This window comes from Chiloscyllium punctatum, chromosome 30 (genome assembly GCF_047496795.1).
Source record: "Chiloscyllium punctatum isolate Juve2018m chromosome 30, sChiPun1.3, whole genome shotgun sequence".
NCBI classification, from domain to species: domain Eukaryota; kingdom Metazoa; phylum Chordata; class Chondrichthyes; order Orectolobiformes; family Hemiscylliidae; genus Chiloscyllium; species Chiloscyllium punctatum.
The window spans coordinates 60336292-60359841 of NC_092768.1; the positions used below are offsets into that span (position 1 = coordinate 60336292).

The 23550-nt window shown below is 44.7% G+C and overlaps 1 long non-coding RNA gene and 1 other non-coding gene across 2 annotated transcripts in view; both read right to left on the reverse strand.

The window, feature by feature from the left end:
* The window catches only part of LOC140455038 (uncharacterized), a 321983-nt gene that overhangs the window by 89964 nt on the left and 208469 nt on the right, over window positions 1–23550 (reverse strand). The gene's annotated exons all lie outside the window — the stretch shown is intronic.
* On the reverse strand, window positions 322–403 carry trnas-acu (transfer RNA serine (anticodon ACU)). Its single transcript has one exon. It is a non-coding gene; the product is annotated as a tRNA-Ser (tRNA).

A 23550-nucleotide genomic window follows, 5' to 3' on the forward strand; every position in this document is an offset into this window, starting at 1 on the left:
AAACTCCTTCAGATTTCATCTGACAAAACGTTCATTAAGAATTCCTTTGCATAAACATGCACTTCGCAGCTCTCGTTATTTGATTATCCTGGATGTCTTTCATACGAAAAAACGTTCACAGCAACTTGATTTGCAAAAGGAAACCGCGCTCCCTTTCATTATCCCTATGCAACCTACATTTCAACACAGTTTAGTCAACAGGCTCAAACCATTCTTGGAAATTTTGGAATAGCGTCAATGCATATAAACTGACCATTAGCGTTCCAATACGACAGCTGTGATCATCTGAAAACAGCACCACGGAAATGCCATTGATGACAGTGACGAGAGTGGGATTCGAACCCACGCGTGCAAGGCACGACAGATTAGTAATCCATCGCCTTAACCTCTCGGCCACCTCGTCACAGACCCGGGGGCAGCTCTGACCTTATGAATAATTGAATTGGGTAAATTATGCAGAGCAGCAGATATTTCTCCCTGGTGTTGGTAAAATGATATTTAACATAGTACGGTTCCAAGACTGTGGTCTGACCCCTGGGTTGTGGGGCAAGTGCACTCCCACTGTCACACAATGCACACAGTGATCTGAACAAAAATGAGGAAATGAATATGTAACAAGGTCTGTTGAATTCTGTGAAGATTTGAAGTCAACGGAATGAAGAACCCGAGACAGCAGGAGGTGTTCTTTCAATAAAGAGTTGAATAGAGCTCTTAAGGATAGTGGAATCAAGGGTTATCGGGATAAGGCAGGAACAGGATACAGATTGAGGATGTTCAGGCCATGATAATAATGAATGGTGGTGCTGGCTCGAAGGCAGAATGGCCTACGCCTGCACCTGCTGTAAATTGTCTATTAAATTGCCTGTGAGGAATTGTTTTCCAGACTGGAGGAGAGTGCATAGTGCTCAATGTCATTATTCGGAACACCTAACTTCCGCTCAGATGTTTTTGACACGCACTTGTGTACAGAACAGACAATTTCAAAATCCAAAATATGGCTAAACTGACAATTGAAGGCAACAATGCAAAAACCTTGATCTGTATCATTTTCCTGCACTGTGCGACACCAAGTCACTGTATGATCACAGCAACACAGTGAGCAAGTGTCAGAAGGAAAATGAGTGCAGTGCCAGTGCGCATGCGGGGAGCAGCAGGTGACACATGGGGAAGTGCATTTCCCACAACAGGAACACTTCCCAAACAACGGACTGAGGTGGAAGAATTCAGAGGGGGTTTACGTATTGAAATTTGATGCCAGAGACACAATGGAGACCTGTCATTGAGTCTGTTAAAGTGAAGATTTTAAGATTTCTACAGATGCAAAACAAAATAAAAAGCTCATGGGTTAGTGAAGGCAAAAGATGAAATTGTACATTTCATCAATCTACCCATCTTTACAATGAGTACCTCACCACTTTCCTCACTCAGGGACTGAACCACTGGTGAAGATGATCATATAATCCCCGTTACTAGCCATGGAATCAGAGAAACTCGGTTTCCCAAACGTTAAGGTAAAACCAGGAATGTGGAGGTAAGCATTAAGTGTTGCTCCTGTGCTGAAGGTGGCCAGTACACGGTATCTCTGTTTCAGTATAGTGGGCTGTGCTGTGCCGAAGGTTTAATTTTGAGCCTCACATGGAGCAGCTTCAATTTGTCGTCGTGTTGAGGGATACGGACAGAAGGTGATATTGAGCAAAGCCAAGTTTATGGGAAAATACCCGTGTTTGTGGATTGAGAAACAACCTCTTCTGGATAATGACTCCTTGATCTACAAACATACTGCAAGTATCTAAAACTTGAAGAGACATGTGTGTAGAGAGAGCCGAAAGTGATTTTTCAGCAGATGGATAACGTTTCCCATGTGCACTGCGTTAAATTCCGGGAAAATAGATGTTGAACTGGTTTCATGTTTCACAGTTTGTTGCAAAAACACAAAGGTTGTTGCAATAATAAACAAAGAAATCACATAGGACCGTTTGAATATTGTATTGAATTGAATTTTGGTCTGAGCATATTTTATCTTAACTGGCGTGCTGCAGAGAAGTACAGAGGGTTAACAATACAAAAGGACAGAGTCTTCTTGGTGGATTTCTTGGGTGGAGTTAAGAATGTACGAAATATACATAACATCATGTGAATGTGGTCAAGTCTTTAAAGTAGGTGTTGCATCTCCAAGTGACGATTCAATTCCGACTCATTAGGATATCACTTCCGTCTGCAGTTATTTTACGACATCAACTCCATTTTCAGAGTTTCACCTTGAACAATACGCCACACCTTACCACTCCATGAACTTGTTATACTCAATCTTATTCAGTTGTACGTGTTCATGAAATATCTTTGTGTCTGAAGTCAACAAATTCTAAATTGTCACGCAACCATACTGACTTTCACTCAATGGTATATTCTCTCCTTGTCCGTTTGATCGGGCATCTTTTGAAACACTCTGAAATCAGCTTCTACGTTTTATTTCTGGAAAGTCGTTCATGATTTAAGTAACTCTATTGAGTGGAAGAAACTCTCATCCAAACTTTTCTTCATCATTCACTAATGGTTTTCAAGCTCTAACTAAAGATATCTGTTCACTAGAAAGAGGGACCTTCCCCGATTTACTCATTCAAACTTCGCGTTATGTGAAAATCTCATTTGTTTACATTAAACTTGCGTGTTTGTGCATCCAGCATTTCCAAATCTCGTGAATAAACTCCTCCATTCTTTCTATATTCCCGTTTGTATCCTTTCTGATATTGTTATGTCTCAGTAAACAACGTCACTTGGCTTTCTAATATCTTGCTATCCAGGAAACAGCGTCTGTGCCCTTTCTAACTTCTTCACATGTTTTTGGTGAAGAATGAGGACAAGGATTACACACAGTGTTCCCACTGAGTGTGACAAAAAGATTTTACAGTTACGCTATGAACTCTTTGCTTTTTAAATATGACGCCTCTATTTATAGACTCCAATAAGGTAAATTACTGTCTATCCAGTTCATGAACATCGTCTCGATGGAGACGAGAATTTTCTATGTCTTCCTTTCTTCTTCCACGGAATGTCTGAAAGGTTTGTAAGGCCAACATCTCGAAATGCCCATGTCCTGAGTCAGTCTCAGCTATTTCTAAAGGCGACTGAAGTTCAAATACTTCATAGGGTGTCTCCCATCATTCCAATGCAGACTGGTTCTGGACAGTAAATGCTATCACTAAAGGCCACCGTGAATCTGAAATCAACAGTTTTCGCACAGTAATTCTCGTAGCTATTGTGTATCGGATGTTCGTGTTCTTGTTCAATTTGTCCATCATTTCATGTGTCCCTGTGTTGAATTTTACTGAATGATTAATTAGTGAATGGAGACTTTACCTTCACCACTCAGTCGAAACTCCATGGAACATTGAAAAAATATACTCATACGCTTCCAGAGGACGGTCCTGCCATTACTGGGATGAATCAGTCAACATTCCCCACGTATCCTCGAAGCCAAGGATTTCCTTTTCCATTTTAGCAGATCATTGCAGCACTGAGTCCCATGTGTGCGTTCATTAAAACCAAAACAGTTGCAGCAAGACTTTAAAACTAAGATTTTGCAATCTGCTTGCATTGGTTGTCCCAAAAATTACATTCCATATTATGGTATGTTTGTGGATGAAAGAACTTTCTGAATCTTGAGCAATTATATTTCAGTTTTGTCAAAAAATTATCATTCGCTGTTCTCTCTTTCCCTTTCAGTTTCCCGTTTTATATCCCGTATTTTATCAGTTTATCTTAAGTTTTCAATATTTCAATCAATCTCGCTCCTGATTACCAATCGGAGAGAATGCCACAATTTTGTCAATTTATATGCAGTGCAGCTGTAGGGCGCGGTGACCAAATGGAAGGGCATTGGTCACGTGAACCAAATAAAAGTAGCCAGCTGGTGGAATCTGGCCGTTCCAGCACAGTCATATTTAAAACATTTAACGTAATCTTTAGCAAAATCATATTGGCAGAAAATAAAAAAACAAGATGAAAAAAATTGCTGATGCTGAAAATCAAACAAAAACAGCACACCTGTGATTTAACAGCAATTTCTGTTTCTGTGACAGATTGGCAGATTTTGTCGCAGTCCATGAGAACAGTGCTCAGTAGAATCAAACAGACAGCATGGACCTGGGACTGTGATATCAGACAGTAATAATGAATGCGTGGAGAGTGTTGTACTGGAAAAGCACAGCAGGTCAGGCAACATCCGAGGAGCAGAAGAATGGACGATTTAGATATAAGCCATTCATCAGGAATTAGGCTTGTGAGTCGGGCAGAGGAACAAAGCTGAAGCCAGGTGCCAACTCGCAGGCACCTCCTCCTACAGACCACGATCGCAAACTCTCCTCCCCTCACCAAACTATCATCACCCAGACCATCCACAATCTCATCAGCTCTGGGCATCTCCCATCCACAACCTTCAACCTCATTGTCCGTGAACCGCGGAATTCCCGATTCTACCTCCTTCCTAAGATTAACAAACCTGACTGTCCCAGTCGACCTATTCTCTCATCCTGAGCCTGTCCCATTCGAATCATTTACTCCTAAATTGACACAATCCTCTTTCCCCATTTCAGGAAATGCCCACTTACATTCGTGACACCCCAATGGATTTCACCTCCTCCAAGAATTTCTTTTCACTGACCCACAACGCGTCATCTTCACCATGAACATCCAGTCCCTGTACAAATCCATCTGCGTGACAGAAGTCAGCAAGCCTTCCATTTCTTAAACTCACAGCATCCCAACCAGTGCCTTTCCACCGACATCCTCATCCACCTGGCTGAACATGTCCTCACAATCAACAACTTCACTTTCCAATTCTCCCACTTCCTCCATCGAAACTGGTAGCCATGCGCACCCGCATAGGACCTAACTCTGCCTGCCTGTTTGTCAGATACGCGGAACTGTCCATCTTTCGCAGTTACACAGTCACCATCCTCCACCTGATCCTCCTCTATATTGATGAATGTTTGGGGCCACTTTGGTGCGCCAACGAGGAGGTTGAATTGCTCACTAACTTTACCAACACCTTCCACTACGACCTCAAATGTATCTGCATCATCTTGGCAACTTCCCTCACTTTCCTGGACCTCTCCATCACCGACTCTGGCGACTGACTAATTACAGACATATACTACAAGCCCTCCGACTCCCACATGTATCTAGACGACATCTCCTCCAACCCTATCTCGTGTAAGAACGCCATTCTTTATTCCCAATTCCTCCTCCTCCAGCACATCTGTTCCCAGGATGACCAATTACACCTCAGAAAGAGCCAGTTGGTCTCCTTCTTCCACGATCACAAATTGCCTTCCCACGTGGTTGACAGCGCTCTCGAGTTCATCACCTCTATTTCACACACCACCACCCTTGAAGCCACGCCTCTCAACGCAACAAGGACAGAACCACCTGGTTCTCACCTTACATCCCATCAAACACCGCATAAACGCATCATATTCTGCCACTGATGCCATCTCCACACAGACACGACGACCAGACATATATTACGCTGCCCAGCCCTGCCAACATTCCGTCAAGACCATTCCCTCCATGACCCCCTCTTCAGGTCCACACATGCCCCCACCCGCCCACAACCCTCTCCTGGCACCTTTCACTGCCACCAAAGGAAGGGCGAAACAAGCACCCACATCACTCCCCTCACCTCAGCCAAGGCCCGAAGGGATCATTCCACATCCATTAGAAATTCACCTGTACAGCTACCAATGTCATCTACTGAATCCGTTGCACCCAGTGTGGACTCCTCTACGTCAGGGAGACAGGAAAACTTCTTGCAGATCATTTCAGAGAACATCTCTGGGACACCCGCACCCACCAACTTCACCGTCCCATGGCTGAACACTTCAACTCCCCCTCCTACCCCAACAAAGACATACAGGTATTGGAACTCCTCCACTGCCAAACCGTTACCACACAACGCCTGGAGGATGGACGCCACACATTCCGACTTGGGACCATAACACCACACGGGATAAATGTGAATTTGAACAGTTACCTCCTTTCCCCACCCCCAAACCCAAGCCTTCAACTCGGCACCGCCCTCTCGACCCATTCCATCACTGCTATTTCTGACTTATTTTCTTCTCCCTCGTATTCATCCATCTATTGCTTTCCAACTATTTCCCCTTAACCCCACACCATTTCCATTTATCTCTTAGCCCCGACTCACAAGCCTTATTCCAGATGAATTGCTTAAGCCTGAAACCTGATATCTCCAGCTCCTCGGATGCTACCTGATCTGCTGTGCTTTTCCAGCATCACACTACCAACTCTGATCTCCAGCATCTGCAGTCCAAACTTTATCCTTGGAATTGTCAATGACCTTAGAGTGAAAATATCCCTCGCTTGCAGTGATCACAGTGTGACTGAGTTTTCCATTTATTTTGGGTGAGGGCAGGCTGGATCTGAGACGAGCGCTTACCATCTAAACAACGGGAATGGTATCAGATAGCGAAGTTCGGGCGGGCTGAAGTGAAGTGGAACATTCTATCAGAAGATGGAACAGTACAATTGCATCACATCATCCAGACTGTAAAAGACAGGCAGAAGGAAAAAATCAACATCAGTGCAGGCACAAGGACAGGTCAAGTGGAAAGGAGACAATACAACACACTGAAGTGCAGTGGAATTATTTCTGTGAAATGATTCGTTATATAATCTACACCTTTACATATGGACTGCCCTCACATTGGGAAAAGGAATTCCCTGAAGTACAATGGCGATATTGGCCTGCGACATCACAATGTTGAGAGACACTGACATGGTTTCTTCTGTAGCAGCATGGCCGAGTAAAAGCATGATCGTCCCATCAACCAGAATTCAATACTTCATAGCTCTCCCCTGTGCTGTACAACTTATTTGCTGCTCCTGTCGTCAGATCTCAATCACTTCACTGTGTATCTTCTGCTTCCTGCTTCATGGAAACACTTGAAACGTGAACAAATCCACTTTCCACTTTCACCAATCTTTCTCAACTCCCGAGTTGGCACAGGTACGAGCGACCGCTTGGACTTCTCGAGCGCTCTCACTCTGGTATGATCTGAATGATAAAGTGGAATGTGTCTGATCTGCAGAATGTTCCCACTGGGACGGTGCTGTTTATCCCATCCTCGGGGACTGAGCTGTCTCTATTGGCAGAGTATTCAGCCATTTCCCTCCACTTGCAGGCATTATGAGGGGATGTAAGTGCGGATATGCTCTGAAGCTTCCTCTCACGGGCACAGCCAGGTGCAAGAGCGCCGCTGGAACTTAGCGACATCGATTGCGAACTTCCTCCAAAAATCATTTATTTGTGAGAGAGAGAAAGGTGCTGAGCTGGTTGGAAAGAGAGAAATGGGCTGTGGACTCTCTTCCCTCAGTAAAATTCAAATAAGTGCATTTTTGTGCTGCCCATTTGATGTTCAGAATCAATCTTCGCAGAACAATCCAGCAGAAAGGCTTTTGTTTCAGAGGCGTCGGTTTCTTTGCTGCAATCGGGCATCAGTTAACATCTGAGTCCCAACTGTCCCTGATGAAGCGACTCCGAATGAAACCCTCACTCACTGAGGACCATCCCCACAGCCAGGAGCTGCGGGGCTGCAGAAAGTCCAAAGCGGAAGGGAAGATTAAAAAGAGCCATTATTTCTCCCTCAGCCCCTCTGTCACAGCGACAGGGAGAGGGACGGCAGAGACGTGTGACGTCATTCACGTTCAGCTCATCGAGTCCACGGTAAATCTCTGTCACTTGCTTCTCTCTGAGATTATTCATCATGCTTGTTCTAATAATAGGGAACTGTATCTATCTCGAAATGATGTCTCCAACAGACTGAACTACATGTCATTCACGGCTGTTCATTTCACCGGAGGACCCTGCTGTGTGACACAGCGTGGGGAATAACTGCAAGGCGGTAAAAACAATGACCGCAGATGCGGGAAACCAGATTCTGGATTAGTGGTGCAGGAAGAGCACAGCAGTTCAGGCAGCATCCGAGTAGCTTCGAAATCGAGGTTTCAGGCAGAATCCCTTCATCAGCAATTAACGCTGTGAGCCTGAAGTGTGGAGAGATACACTAGAGGAGGGTGGGGGTGGGGAGAAAGTTGCATGGAGTACAATGCATGATTGGGGGAGGGGATTAAGGTGAAAGGTCAGGGAGGAGAGGGTGGAGTGGATAGGTAGAAAAGGCGCTAGGCAGGTAGTACAATTCCGGACAAGTCATGCGGACAGTGCTGAGCTGGAAGTTTAGAACTAGGGTGAGGTGGGGGATGGGGAAATGAGGAAACTGTTGAAGTCCACATTGATGCCCTGGGGTTGAAGTGCTTCGAGGCGGAAGATGAGGCGTTTTTCCTCCAGGCGTCTGGTGATGAGGGAGCGGCGGTGAAGGAGACCCAGGACCTCCATGTACTCGGCAGGCTGGGAGGGGGAGTTGAAATGTTGGGCCACAGGGCGGTGTAGTTGATTGGTGCGGGTGTCCCGGAGATGTTCCTTAAAGCGCTCTGCTCGGAGGCGCCCAGTCTCCACAATGTAGAGGAGACCGCATCAGGAGCAACGGATATAATAAATGATATTAGTGAATGTGCAAGTAAAACTTTAATGGATGTGGAAGGCTCCTTTAGGGCCTTGGAGAGAGGTGAGGAAGGAGGTGTGGGCACAGGTTTTCCAGTTCCTGCGGTGGCAGGGAAAGTGTCAGGATTGGAGGGTGGGCTGTAGGGGGGCGTGGACCTGACCAGGTAGTCACGGAGGGAACGGTCTTTGTGGAAGGCGGAAAGGGGAGGGTTAGGGTTAGGAATATATATCCCTGGTGGTGGGGTCTGTTTGCAGGTGGCAGAAATGACAGTGGATGATTTGGTTTATGCGAAGGTTTGTAGGGTGGAAGGTGAGCACCAGGGGCGTTCTGTCCTTGTTACGGTTGGAGGGGTGGAGTCTGAGGGCGGAGGTGCGGGATGTAGACGAGATGCGTTGGAGGGCATCTTTAGCCACGTGGGAAGGGAAATTGCGTTCTCTAAAGAAGGAGGCCTTCTAGTGTGTTTTGTGGCGGAACTGGTCCCCATTGGGAACAGGTCCGGCGGAGGCGGAGGAATTGGGAATACGGGATGGCATTTTTGCAAGAGGTAGGGTGGGAAGAGGTGAAATGCAAGAGGTAGGGTGGGAAGAGGTGTGCAAGAGGTAGGGTGGGAAGAGGTGTGCATCGGGTCAAATCCCCATCACATATGTGACTGTTGTTCTCATGTGTATTTTTTTCTCTACGTGTGCTGAAGTAAGACAGTGAGGGAGCAATTACTGTTGTCAGACATACATGTAGGGGCGTATTAAATACTGAAGTTGTGAGATTTGAGCAGTGTTTATTAACATAGACCATTCACTGTTCGAATCTCTTGCTCAGGAATTTGACAGAGAGCGAATTTGAGCAAAGGTTGAGCCGGGGCGTTTACCCCATGACGTAACACGAGTTTCTGCAGTTGCTTTGTTGTTCACCTAATTTGTGTGTTTTGCATCATTGAGGATTTTGAAGTTGTCCCCTCTATAGAAAAGGCCCGTACTTTTGCAACATTGTACAAAAGATCCAGTACAATAACAGTCGATGCTGATTCAGTCGACTTATCCAGATATTGACCCCTGGAAACAGCACTGTGCACTCTCCTCGAATCTGGAAAACAACGTCCTCACATATAATGTTTTATTCTCGCTCTCATGGCGCTTTTCATTCCATTGGCTTCTGTTTTTTCATAGAATCCGATTCAATCGATCTTGTCACTGTGTCATTTCTTTCCATGTGGTCAGCTCTTGTGAACAGAATATCCCAGTGGGAGTGCCCTGGGCCCATAACCCAGAAGTCAGACCATACTCAGGGAACCGTATTCTGCTCTTGATCATTTCATGAACACCAGGGAGAAATATCTATGCTCTTCAAAATTTAATCACCTGTTTTAAGAAGCAAGATAAACAGTTCCTGCTTCCTGCTTTTGTTGCCAAACGGACCAAGATTGTAAATGCTGGAACAAGTCGAGACTGTCCGCTCTCCCACATCCAATTTATCCCCAGGTTGTGTTAAGATGATGGTCTGAATCGCTTCCTTCTCTTCCCCGTCACTCTAGGATGATGTGAGCTGTGTAATCTTTGATGTGAACTGGAGGCAACGTGGAAAAATGTATACACAGCAGCTGCGTGAGCGATGGGACTCGCTGCAGTAACATCCCATGCTGATTCAGACAGCAGAAGCCTCCCTGTGACTTCGAGAAGCACAGACACTGTTCCTGAATAATGGGGAGACATTCACTCTTTCCTCGCAGTTCTGCATGTTCTAGCTCTCTCAGGTGGCACTATTTGGACAATGGTTCCCTAAAGATGATTTCATGTGCATGCACGATCTCCCTTTTCTACACCTTTCCAGAATTCCCATACTTCCCACTTCCGCCAGATGCTTACCCCGCTCCACAAACTCTTGTTTGATAGGGAGCTGAAGACCACGTTCAAGCTGCTGTCCACCAACACTGCGTGACAAGGGAAAATGAGTTAGTCCAGTTCTCAATGAAGACCGCCCTGTTCCGGGAAAGCAGTTAGCACAGCCTCCTGGGAGAAGCGAGTCAGAATGGAAAGGAGCTGTTAATAAGACTCTGTGCTTCTTTCACTCTGAAACAGCAGAAATAGCCTTAGTTAACCAACAAACTCACCTGATTTCTGGTTACCATGTCTGGCGCCGTTCTGGATCGTTTATCTCGGGTGTGATATTGCCTCAGACAGGTGACATACATGCGAGAGCTCTCGGGTTCACATTGCGGATGAGCCTTGCAATTTTGCACACTACTCCATTTTTGACTGTGAAGATATGATTTCGATGAGATCGGTTTCAGATAAAGATTCCAAAGCTTGAAAACGTACACAAGCAAGTTCAAGAACTGCTTCTTCTCGGCCATTGCTGCTCTGAGAAATGGATTGTCTAACTTGAAAGAATGCTATCTTGCCAATGTGGATTTTGCTGAGCGCACGTCCGATACGGAGTAACCTGAATTCCTAAGTCTGGTCAAATTTTGCTTTCCTCACGCAGTGATCTGCATGTCCTTGATTAATATGATCCGCCTTTACCAATCGCAAACAACGCTTTCCACTGTACTTAGGTACATGTGACAATCAATCAATCAAAACACAGTCATTTCCTCATTGCGTGGAGCTAGCAGAGCGAAGGTGGGCTGCATGGCATCAGTCTGCAGTGTGACACATTTTGTGATTCTGATTGCATTTGTAATTAAAACAGCAGAATTGGGGAAGTTACAGAGTGGTTATATTGACACAGCTGGGACACATCTGTGCCACAGTGTATCACACAATAACAGTGAAGATCTTTTGACGTCATTCTCGAAGGTACATGCTCCAAAAACCTGAAGACTGCGTGAAACTGCTGTGGTCAGCGATAACAGAACGGCCCAGAGGGATCGTGGTGAGCGCATAATCCAGAAATTAATGAATGAAAAGCATCCTCTGCTCAATGACAATTCCAGCTCTCAGTGTATGCACTGCAACTGCAAGAGTTTCACTATAACAGTGCTCCGTTCTTCACATTGCATATTGATGAGCCTTCTGCGTCAGTACACTCAATGGTATCTGAAATAGATGCACCTGCCACATTTATACATTTGAGGAAACCCACGTTTGAAGGTATGGAAGATTTGTTTTGCTGTTCTCTGTCGGTCTGTTATGACCTGATTCGCAAAGTCATTTGCCTGAGCTGGGAATACACTGGCGAAGATGAGAAAAGTCAGTTGTAGCATGTACCATGCACATGACGCCTTGCAGTTATTCCCCAGGCTGTGTCACACAGCAGGGTCCTCCGGTGAAATGAACAGCCGTGAATGACATGTGGTTCAGTCTGTTGGAGACAGCATTTCGACACAGATACAGTTTCCTATTATTAGAACAAGCAGCACTGATGTTGAATAACCTCAGAGAGAAGAAAGCGATAGAGATTTACCGTGGACTCGATGGGGTGAACGGCTTCTGTCGGCACGTGAATGATGTCACACGTTTCTGCCGTCCCTCTCCCTGTCTCTGTGACAGAGTGGCTGAGGGAGAAATAATGGCTCGTTTTTAATGCTCCCTTCCTCTTTGGACTGCCTGCAGCCCCGCAGCTCCTGGCTGTGAGGATGGTTCTCAGTGAGTGAGGGTTTCATTCGGAGTCACTTCATCGAGGACAGTTGGGACTCAGATGTTAACTGATGCCCGATTGCAGCAAAGAAACCGACGCCTCTGAAACAAAAGCCTTTCTGCAGGATTGTTCCGCGAAGATTGATTCTGAACATCAAATGGGCAGCACAAAAATGCACTTATTTGAATTTTACTGAGGGAAGAGAGTTCACAGCACATTTCTCTCTTTCCCACCAGCTCAGCACGATTCTCTCTCTCTCAAATAAATGATATTTGGAGGAAGTTCGCAATCAAAGTTGCTAAGTTCCAGCGGCGCTGTTGCACCTGGCTGTGCCCGTGAGAGGAAGCTTCAGAGCATATCCGCATTTACATCCCGTCATAATGCCTGCAACTGGAGGGAAATGGCTGAAGACTCTGCCAATAGAGACAGCTCAGTCCCCGGGGATGGGATAAACAGCACCATCCCGCGTGGGGACATTCTGCAGATTAGACACAGTGTACTTTATCATTCAGATCATACCAGAGTGAGAACGCTCGAGAAGGCCAATCGGTCACTCGTACCTGTGCCAACTCGGAAGTTGCAAAAGATTAGTGAAAGTGGACAGTGGATTTATTCACGTTTCAAGTGTTTCCATGAAGCAGGAAGCAGAAGAAGATACACAGTGAAGCGATTGAGATATGACTACAGAAGCAGCAAACAAGTTGTACAGTGCAGAGGAGAGCTTTGAAGTATTGAATTCTGGTTGATGGGACGATCATGCTTTTACTCGGCCACGCTGCTACAGAAGAAACTATGTCAGTGTCTCTCAACATTGTGATGTCAACAGGCAAATGTCGCCGTTATACTGCAGGGAATTCCTTTTTCCAATGTGATGGCAGTCCATATGTAAAGGTGTAGCTTATATATCGAATCCTTTCACATAAATAATTCCATTGCACCGAAGTGTGTTGTATTGTCTCCTTTCCACTTGACCTGTCCTTGTGCTTATACTGAAGTTGATTTTCTCCTTCTGCATGTCTTTTACAGTCTGGGTGATGTGATGCAGTTGTACTGACCCATCTTCTGACAGAATTTTCCACTTCACTTCAGCCCACCCTAACTTCGCTATCTGATACCAGTCCCGTTGTTTAGATGTTAATCGCTCGTCTCAGATGCAGCCTGCCCTCACCCAAAATAAATGGAAAACTCAGTCACACTGTGATCACTGCAATCGAGGGATATCTGCACTCTCCGGTCATTGATAATTCCAAGGATAAAGTTAGGGCAGCAGATGCTGGAGATCAGAGTTGGTAGTGTGATGTTGGAAAAGCACAGCAGATCAGGTAACATCCGAGCAGCAGGAGAATTCAGGTTTCAGGCTTAAGCCCTTCAGCAGGAATAAGGCTTGTGAGTCGGGACTGAGAAATAAATGGAAGTGGTGTGGGGTTAAGGGGAAATAGCTGGAAAGCAATAGATGGATGAATAGGAGGGAGAAGATAATAGGTTAGAAATGGCACTGTTGGAATGGGTTGAGAGGGCGGTGCCGAGTTGAAGGCTTGTGCTTTTGGGAGGGGAAATGAAGTAACTGTTCAAATTCACATTTATCCCGTGTGGTGTTAGAGTCCCAAGGCGGAATGTGTAGTGTTCCTCCTACAGGCGGTGTGTGGTAACGGTTGGCAGTGGAGGACATCCAGGACCTGTATGTCTTTGATGGGGTAGGAGGGGGAGTTGAAGTGTTCAGCCACGGGACGGTGAAGTTGGTGGGTGCAGGTGTCCCAGAGATGTTCTCTGAAATGATCTGCAAGAAGTTTTCCTGTCTCCCTGATGTAGAGGAGACCACACTGCGTGCAACGGATTCAGTAGATGACATTGGTAGCTGTGCAGGTGAATTTCTAATGGATGTGGAATGATCCCTTCGGGCCTTGGCTGAGGTGAGGGGAGTGATATGGGTGCTAGTTTCACCCTTCATTTGGTGGCAGTGAAAGGTGCCAGGAGAGGGTTGTGGGCTGGTGGGGGGATGTGTGGACCTGAAGAGGGGGTCATTGAGGGAATGGTCTTTACGGAATGTTGGAAGGGCTGGGTCGCGAAACATATCTCTGTTGGTGGTGTCTGTTTGGAGGTGGCATCAGCGACAGAATATGATGCGTTTATGCGGAGTTTGATGGGGTGTAAAGTGAGCACCAGGTGGTTCTGTCCTTGTTGCGTTGAGAGGGGTGGCTTCAAGGGTGGTGGTGTGTGAAATAGAGGTGATGAACTTGAGAGCGCTGTCAACCACGTGGGAAGGCAATTTGTGATCGTGGAAGAAGGAGACCAACTGGCTCTTTCTGAGGTGTAATTGGTCATCCTGGGAACAGATGTGCTGGAGGTGGAGGAATTGGGAATAAAGAATGGTCTTCTTACACGAGATAGGGTTGGAGGAGATGTCGTCCAGATACATGTGGGAGTCGGTGGGCTTGTAGTATATGTCTGTAATTAGTCAGTCACCAGAGTCGGTGATGGAGAGGTCCAGGAAGTTGAGGGAATTTGCGAAGCTGATCCGGATAAATTTGAGGTCGGAGTGGAAGGTGTTGGTAAAGTTGGTTAGCAATTCAACCTGCTCGTTGGAGCACCAAGTGGCAACAAGCATTCATCAATGTAGAGGAGGTACAGATGGAGGATGGTGCCTGTGTAACTGCGAAAGATGGACGGTTCCGCGTATCTGACAAACAGACAGGTATAGCTAGGTCCTATGCGGGTGCCCGTGGCTACCAGTTTCGATGGAAGAAGTGGGAGAATTGGAAAGAGAAGTTGTTGATTGTGAGGACCAGTTCAGCTAGGTGGATGAGGATGTCAGTGGAAAGGTAATGGTTGGGATGCTGTGAGATTAAGAAATGGAAGGCTTGCAGACTTCTGTCATGGCAGATGGATTTGTACAGGGACTGCATGTCCATGGTGAAGATGACGCATTGAGGGCCAGGGAAACGAAATTCTTGGAGGAGGTGAAATCCATTGGGGTGTCACGAATGTAAGTGGGCATTTCCTGAAATGGGGAAAGAGGATTGTGTCAACGTAGGAGTAAATGATTCGGATGGGAGAGGCTCAGGATGAGACAATAGGTCGACTGGGGCAGTCAGGTTTGTCAATCTTAGGAACGAGGTAGAATTGGGGAGTGCGCAGTTCACAGACAATGAGGTTGAAGTTTGTGGATGGGAGATGCCCAGAGGTGATGAGATTGTGAATGGTCTGCGAGATGATGGTTTGTTGAGGGGAGGAGAGTTTGTGATCGTGGTCTGTAGGAGGAGGTGCCTGCGAGTTGGCACCTGGCTTCAGCTTTGTTACTCTGCCCGACTCACAAGCCTAATTCCTGATGAATGGCTTATGCCTAAATCGTCCATTCTTCTGCTCCTCGGATGTTGCCTGACCTGCTGTGCTTTTCCAGTACAATATTCTCCACTCATTCATTATTACTGCCTCATTTCACACTGCCAGGTCCACGCTGTCTGTTTGATACTAATGAGCACTGTTCTCATGAACTGCGACAAAATCTGCCAATCTGAAACAAAAACAGAAATTGCTGTAAAATCACAGGTATGCTGGCAGCATCTGTGCAGATGAATCACAGTTAACGTTTCACATCCATTGGGTCTGTCTCTCCACAGATGCTGTCAGACGTCCTGAAATATTCCAGCAACATCTGTTTTTGTTTGATTTTCAACATCAGCAATTTTTTCATTTTTGTTTTCTTATTTTCTGCAAATATGATTTGGCTAAAGATTACGTTCGATGTTTTAAATATGACTGTGATGGAACGGCCAGATTCCACCAGCCGGCTACTTTTATTTGGTTCACGTGACCAATGCCCTTCCACTGGGTCACCGCGCCCTACAGCTGCACTGCATATAAATTGACAAAATTGTGGCATTCTCTCGGATTGCCAATCAGGAGGGAGATTGATTGAAATTATTGAAAACTTTAGATAAACCGATAAAACACGGGATATAAAACGGGAAACTGAAAGGGAAAGGGAGAACAGCGAATGATAGTTTTTTGACAAAACTGAAATATAATTGCTCAAGATTCAGAAAGTGCTTTCATCCAGAAACATACCATAATATGGAATGGAATGTTTGGGGCAACCAATGCAAGCAGATAGCAAAATCTTAGTTTTAAAGTCTTGCTGCAACTGTTTTGGTTTTCATGAACGCACACATGGGATTCAGTGCTGTTATGATCTCCTAAAATGGGAAAGGAAATCCTTGCCTTCGAGGATACGTGGGGAATGTTGACTGATTCATCCCAGTAATGGCAGGACTGTCCTCTGGAAGCGTATGGGTTAAATCTTTCAATGTTCCATGGAGTTTCGAATGAGTGGTGAAGGGAATGTCTCCATTCACAAATTAGTCATTCAGTAGAATTCAATACAGGGACCCATGAAATGATGAACAAATTGAACAAGAACACGGACATACGACACACAATAGCTACGACCATTACTATGTGAAAACTGTTGATTTCAGATCCACAGTGACCTTTGGTGATGGCATTTACTGTCCAGAACCAGTCTGCACTGGAATGACTGGAGACACACTATGAAGTATTTGAACTTCAGTCGCCTTTAGAAATAGATGGGACTGACTCAGGACACGGGGATTTGGAGATGTTGGCCTTTCAAACCTTTCAGGCATTCCGTGGAAGAATAAAGGAAGTCATAGAAACTTTTCGTCTCCATGGAGACGATGTTCATGAACTGGATAGATAGTAATTTACCTTATTGAAGTTTATAAATCGAGGCATCATATTTAAAAAGCAATGAGTTCATCGTGTAACTGTAAAATCTTTTTGTCACACTCCGTGGGAACATTGTGTGTAATCCTTGTCCTCATTCTCCACCAAAAACATGTAAAGAAGTTAGAAAGGGCACAGACGCTGTTTCCTGGATAGCAAGATATTCGAAAGCCAAGTGACGTTGTTTACTGAGACATAAAAATATCAGAAAGGATACAAAAGGGATGATGGAAAGAATGAAGTAGTTTATTCACGAGATTTGGAAATGCTGGATGCACAAACACGCAAGTTTAATGGAAACAAATGAGATTTTCACGTAACGCGAGGTTTGAATGAGTAAATCGGGGAAAGTCCATCTTTTGAGTGAATCAATAACTTTCGTTAGAGCTTCAAAACCATTAGTGAATGATTAAGAAAAGTTTGGATGAGAGTTTCTTCCACTCAATAGAGTTATTTAAATCGTGAACGACTTTACAGAAATAAAACGTAGAAGCTGATTTCAGAGTGTTTTAAAAGATACACGAACAAACGTACAAGGAGAGAATTTACCATTGAGTGAAAGTCAGTATAGTTGCGTAACAATTTCGAATTTGTTGACTTCAGACACAAAGATATTTCATGAACATGTACAACTGAATAAGACTGAGTATAACAAGTTCATGGATTGGTAAGCTGTGGCGTATTATTCAAGGTGAAACTCTGTAAATGGAGCTGATGTCCTAAAATAATTGCAGACGGAAGTGATATCCTAATGAGTCGGAATTGAATCATCACTTGGAGAGGCAACACCCACTTTAAAAATTTGACCACACTCACATGATGTTATGTATATATCGTACATTCTTAACTCCACCCAAGAAATCCACCAAGAAGACTCTGTCCTTTTGTATTGTTAACCCTCTGTACTTCTCTGCAGCACGCCAGTTAAGATAAAATATGCTCAGACCAAAATTCAATTCAATACAATATTCAAACGGTCCGATGTGATTTCTTTTTTTATGATTATTGCAACAACCTTTGTGAGTTTGTAACAAACTGTGAAACATGAAACCAGTTCAACATCAATTTTCCCGGAATTTAAAGCAGTGCTCATGGGAAACGTTATCCACCTGCTAAAAAAATCACCTTAGCCTCTCTCTCTCCACATATGTCTCTTCACGTTTTAGATACTTGCAGTATGTTTGTAGATCAAGGAGTCGTTATCCGGAAAAGGTTGTTTCTCTATCCACAAACACGGGTATTTTCCCATCAACTTGGCTTTGCTCAATATCACCTTCTGTCCGTATCCCGCAACACGATGACAAATTGAAGCTGCTTCATGTGAGGCTCAAACTTCAAACTTCGGCCAAGCACACCCCACTAAACTGAAACAGAGAAACCGTGCACTGGTCACCTTCAGCACAGGAGCAACACATTAATGCTTAACTCCACATTCCTGGTTTTACCTTAACATTTGGGAAACCGACTTTCTCTGATTCCATGGCTCGTAATGGGGATTATATGATCATCTTCACCAGTGATTCTGTCCCCGCGTGAGTAAAGTGGAGAGGTCCTCATTGTAAAGATGGGTAGATTGATGATATGTACAATGTCATCTTTTGCCTTCACTAACCCATGAGCTTTTTATTTTGTTTTGCATCTGTAGAAATCTTAAAATCTTCATCTTGAACAGACTCAATGACAGATCTCCATTGTGTCTCTGGCATCGAATTTCATAGTGTAAACTCCCTCTGAATCCTTCCACCGCAGTCCGCTGTTTGGGAAGTGTTCCAGTTGTGGGATATGCACATCCCCATGTGTCACCTGCTGCTCCCCGCATGCGCACTGGCACTGCACTCATTTTCCTTCTGACACTTGCTCACTGTGTTGCTGTGATCATACAGTGACTTGGTGTCGCACAGTGCAGGAAAATGATACAGATCAAGGTTTTTGCATTGTTGCCTTCAATTGTCAGTTTAGCCATATTATGGATTTTGAAATTGTCTGTTCTGTACACAAGTGCGTGTCAAAAACATCTGAGCGGAAGTTAGGTGTTCCGAATAATGACATTGAGCACTATGTACTCTCCTCCAGTCTGGAAAACAATTCCTCACAGGCAATTTAATAGACAATTTACAGCAGGTGCAGGAGTAGGCCATTCTGCCCTTCGAGCCAGCACCACCATTCATTATGATCATGGCCTGAACATCCTCAATCTGTATCCTGTTCCTGCATTATCCCGATAACCTTTGATTCCACTATCCTTAAGAGCTCTATTCAACTCTTTATTGAAAGAACACCTCCTGCTGTCTGGGGTCTTCATTCCGTTGACTTCAAATATTCTCAGTATTCAACAGAACTTGTTACATATTTATTTCCTCATTTTTGTTCAGATCACTGTGTGCATTGTGTGACAGTGGGAGTGCACTTGCCCCACAACCCAGGGGTCAGACCATAGTCTTGGAATCGTACTATGTTATTTATCATTTTACCAACACCAGGGAGAAATACCTGCTGCTCTGCAAAATTTACACAATTCAATTATTCATAAGGTCATAGCTGCCCCAGAGTCTGTGACGAGGTGACCGAGAGGTTAAGGCGATGAATTGCTAATCCGTTGTTCTCTGCACGCGTGGGTTCGAATCCCGCTGTCGTCAATGTCATTTTCGTGGGGCTGTTTTCAGATGATCACAGCTGTCGGATTGAAACTGGAACGCTAAGAGTCAGTTTACATCCATTTCCGCTGTTACAAAATTTCAAAGAATGGCTTGAGCCTGTTGACTAAACTGTATTGAAATGTAGGTTGCATTGGGATAATGAAAGGGAGCGCGGTTTCCTTTTGCAAATCAAGTTGCTGTGAACGTTTTTTCGTATGAAAGACATCCAGGAAAATCAAATATCGAGAGCTGCGAAGTGAATGTTTATGCAAAGGAATTCTTAATGAACGTTTTGTCAGATGAAATCTGAAGGAGTTTGAGAAGAAGGAATTCATCCTGGTGAGAAGCGCACAGCGAGACAGCACAAAATGATGGCGATACTTCAGAGGGGCAGGGCGTGGGTGTAGGGGCACTGAGAACTGGCTGTAAATGCACAGTGGAGAATTGCCAATGTTGGTGCCGTGCATGGGCACGGAAAGGCTGACACATTGGTCTCGCCCTCGCCCCTTGCTCTCGCCATTGATGAATGCTGGACATAAGGCACAGATAAACACAAGATGTGGGAAGCAAGCTCCCTCTCGTTATGCACACACTGGATGCATCACATTGAACTATGAACAACTGGAGGAATCAGCATGTTACCTTTAGGGAGTGAAACTAAACTGTGGACCAATGACCGCAGATTCATGCAACATAAACATGAAAAATAATTTAAAATGTAGGGTGAAGGTTTGCTTGCTCAGCTGTAGCTTTGATATCCAGACGTTTCATTACTTGGCTAAGTAACATCATCATCAGTGGCGACCTCCAAGTGAAGAGAATCTGTTGTCTCCTGCTTTCTATTTATATCTTTCTCCTCGATGGGGTTCCTGGGGTTTGTGGTGAAGTCATTTCCTGTTCGTTTTCTGAGGGGTTGATAGATGGCATCTCGATCTATGTGTTTGTTTATGGCGTTGTGGTTGGAGTGCCAGGCCTCTATGAATTCTTAGGCGTGTCTTTGATTAGCCTGTCCCAGGATAGATGTGTTGTCCCAGTAGAAATGGTGGTATTTTTAATCCGTGTGTAGGGCTACGAGGGAGAGAAGGTCGTGTCTTTTTTTGACTAGCTGGTGTTCGGATATCCTGGTGGCTAACTTTCTTCCTGTTGTCTTACGTAGTAGTTGTGACTGTCCTTGCATGGAATTTTGTAGATGACGTTGGTTTTGTCTGTGGATTGTTCTGGTTCTTTTAATTTTGTTAGTTTTTGTTTGAGAGTGTTGGTGGATTTGTGAGCTCCTCGGATTCTGAGGGGTCTTAGTAGTCTGGCTGTCATGTCTGAAACTTCTTTGATGTATGGTAAGGTGGTTATGGTTTCTGGCTGTGTTTGGTCTGCTTGTCGTGGTTTGTTCTTGAGGAATGTGTGGACTGTATTTTTTGAGTATCTGTTCTTCTCGAATACATTGTAAAGGTGGTTTTCCTCTGTTTTCCGAAGTTCGTCTGTGCTGCAGTGTCTGGTGGCTCGTTGGAATACTGTTCTGACGCAGCTTCGTTTGTGTGTGATGGGATGGTTGCTGGTGTATATAAGTGTTTGGTCAGTGTTTGTCGATTTTCTGTATGCACAGGTTTGTAGTTCTCCATTGTCCTTTCTTTCTACTGTGTCATTCAGGAATGCGAGTGTGTTGTCGGTTTCTTCTTCCTTGTTGAACTTTATGCCTGTGAGAGTGTTGTTGATGATGTTAAATGTCTTTACTATCTTGTTTCGTTTTGTGATGACAAAGGTGTCATCTGCGTAGCGGACCCAGATTTTGGTTTGATTGTTTCTAGGGCTGTTTGTTCTAGTCTTTGCATTACCGCTTCTGCTCTGAATCCTGATAGCGGAGGTCCTATGGGTGGGCCATTGGGGGTTTGTTTGTAGACGATGTTGTTGAAAGTGTAGTGGGTGGTGAGGCACAGGTCCACAAGCTTCATGATGTTTTCGTTGGTAATGTGATTGATGGTGGTTGGTGTGTGTGATGGTCTCTTCTAAAAGTGTGTTTCCTTTGCCATGTCGATGTTGATGAAGGTGAACAGTGCTATTATGTCGAATGAGACCATTGCTTCCCCTTCCTCGACTTTGGTTTTTTTGATGATTTTTAGGAATTCCTGGGTGGAGTGGATGGAGTGCTGTGAAACTTCTATGAGGTACTTCAGTCTTGCGTGTAGTTCTTTGTCCAGTCTGTAATTTGGTGCTCTGGGTAATGAGACTATGGGTCTGAGGGGGCTCCTGGTTTATGGATTTTTGGTAGTCCGGTTCGACTTGGCCAACACATTGATCCTGGGACAGTCTAAGCAAAGACATGCTAGAGAATTCCCAGAGGCCTGGCACTCCAACAACAATGCCATAAACAAACACATAGATCAAAAAGCCATCTATCAACCCCGCAGAAAACAAACCGGAAATGACATCACCACAAACCCCAGGAACCCCATCCAGGAGAAAGATATAAATAGAAAGCAAGAGACAACAGCTTCGCTTCACTTGGAGATCTCCACTGATGATGTTACCTAGCCAGGTAATGAAACGTCTGGATTTCAATCCTACAGCTCAGCGAGCAAACCTACACCCTAAACCTCAACCTGAGCTACAAACCTTCACAAACCTTGCGATTTAAAGTGACTTTATACGAATATCATTAACAGACTTTTCGTTATAATACCCGTCTGGTTGAAAGAAGAAGACATCACATTTCAAGATAGATGACAACGTTACCAATTTTGTTTTGAAATTGAGATTTATTTGATCATTTTACACAGTGAACAAGTTCATTTTAAATAATGCAAACCACATTCTCTCACCAGGAATAAAAGTGTGATTTCAATATAAACATTGTCCTTGCTAACTCGCAGTTACTCAACATGAAAAATAGGATGTAATGTTTATTAAGCATAGATCAATTAGCACCATTATCTTACTTTGGATTGACTGCAGTATGCACATGGTAAGTAAGGTTTAAGAAAGAATTAATTTTTGAAATAATGATTCGGTGGTGACTAAAAATAATATTAGGTTCTCATGATGCGGATATTCCACCAATGGGTCCAGTGGTGGAAATGTACAGTGGGCAGTATTTCTATGATGGTATAGACGTATGTGCGCCGCCAGGGATGGGAGCTCCCACTTCATCTGGAACAGCGTCTTTTGACGTGGACTAGGGAGCATTGTGGCATCCGTCTGGGAGTTCCAACCACACCTGGAGCAGCTTCCATTGACATGGAGCAGCAGGGAGCATTGGCACATCCGAATGCAAGATCTAACCTCATTTGGAGCAGCTTCAGTTGGCCTGGAGCAGGGAGCTTTGGGAGATCATTCTGGGAGCTCCACTCTCACCTGGAGCAGCTTTTAATGACATGTAGCAGCAGGGAGCATTGGGACATCAGAGTGATAGATCCAACCTCAACTGGACCACTTCTATTGACATGGAGGACGGAACATTGGGACATCAGACTGGGAGCTCCAACCTCACAAGGATCAGCGTTTAATGACATTTAGCAGCTGGGCGCATTGGGACATCAGAGTGATAGGTCTAACCTGAAGTGCACCACTTCTACTGACATGGAGCAGGGAGCATTGGGACATCAGACTGGGAGCTCCAACTTCAAGTAGAGCCGCTTCTAATGACATGGAGCAGCAAGGAGCATTGGAACGTCAGGTTGGGAGCTCCAACCTCACCTGGATCAGCTGGTATTTATATGGATAAGGAGGGAGCATTGGGACATTAGGCTGGGGGAAAGGATATTCAACTATTTTAATCTAAAGTAAAATACGTTTCAACACCTCAGATGTTAATTGATTTATGAAGAATCTTTCCCGGGAAAATAATTAATTCTTTAGATAGTAAAGACAAGTCCTGCAAATATTAAACTCAGGAAAACGCATTGGTACAGAGAGAAATGGGAGTGATGATTCATGTCGTTTTCTTTTCATTTCTGGCCGTCTCTGCACTGGATTACATCACCGGAAGGACGTTTTCACTCATTTCCAGCAAATGCCGTCAGGTCACT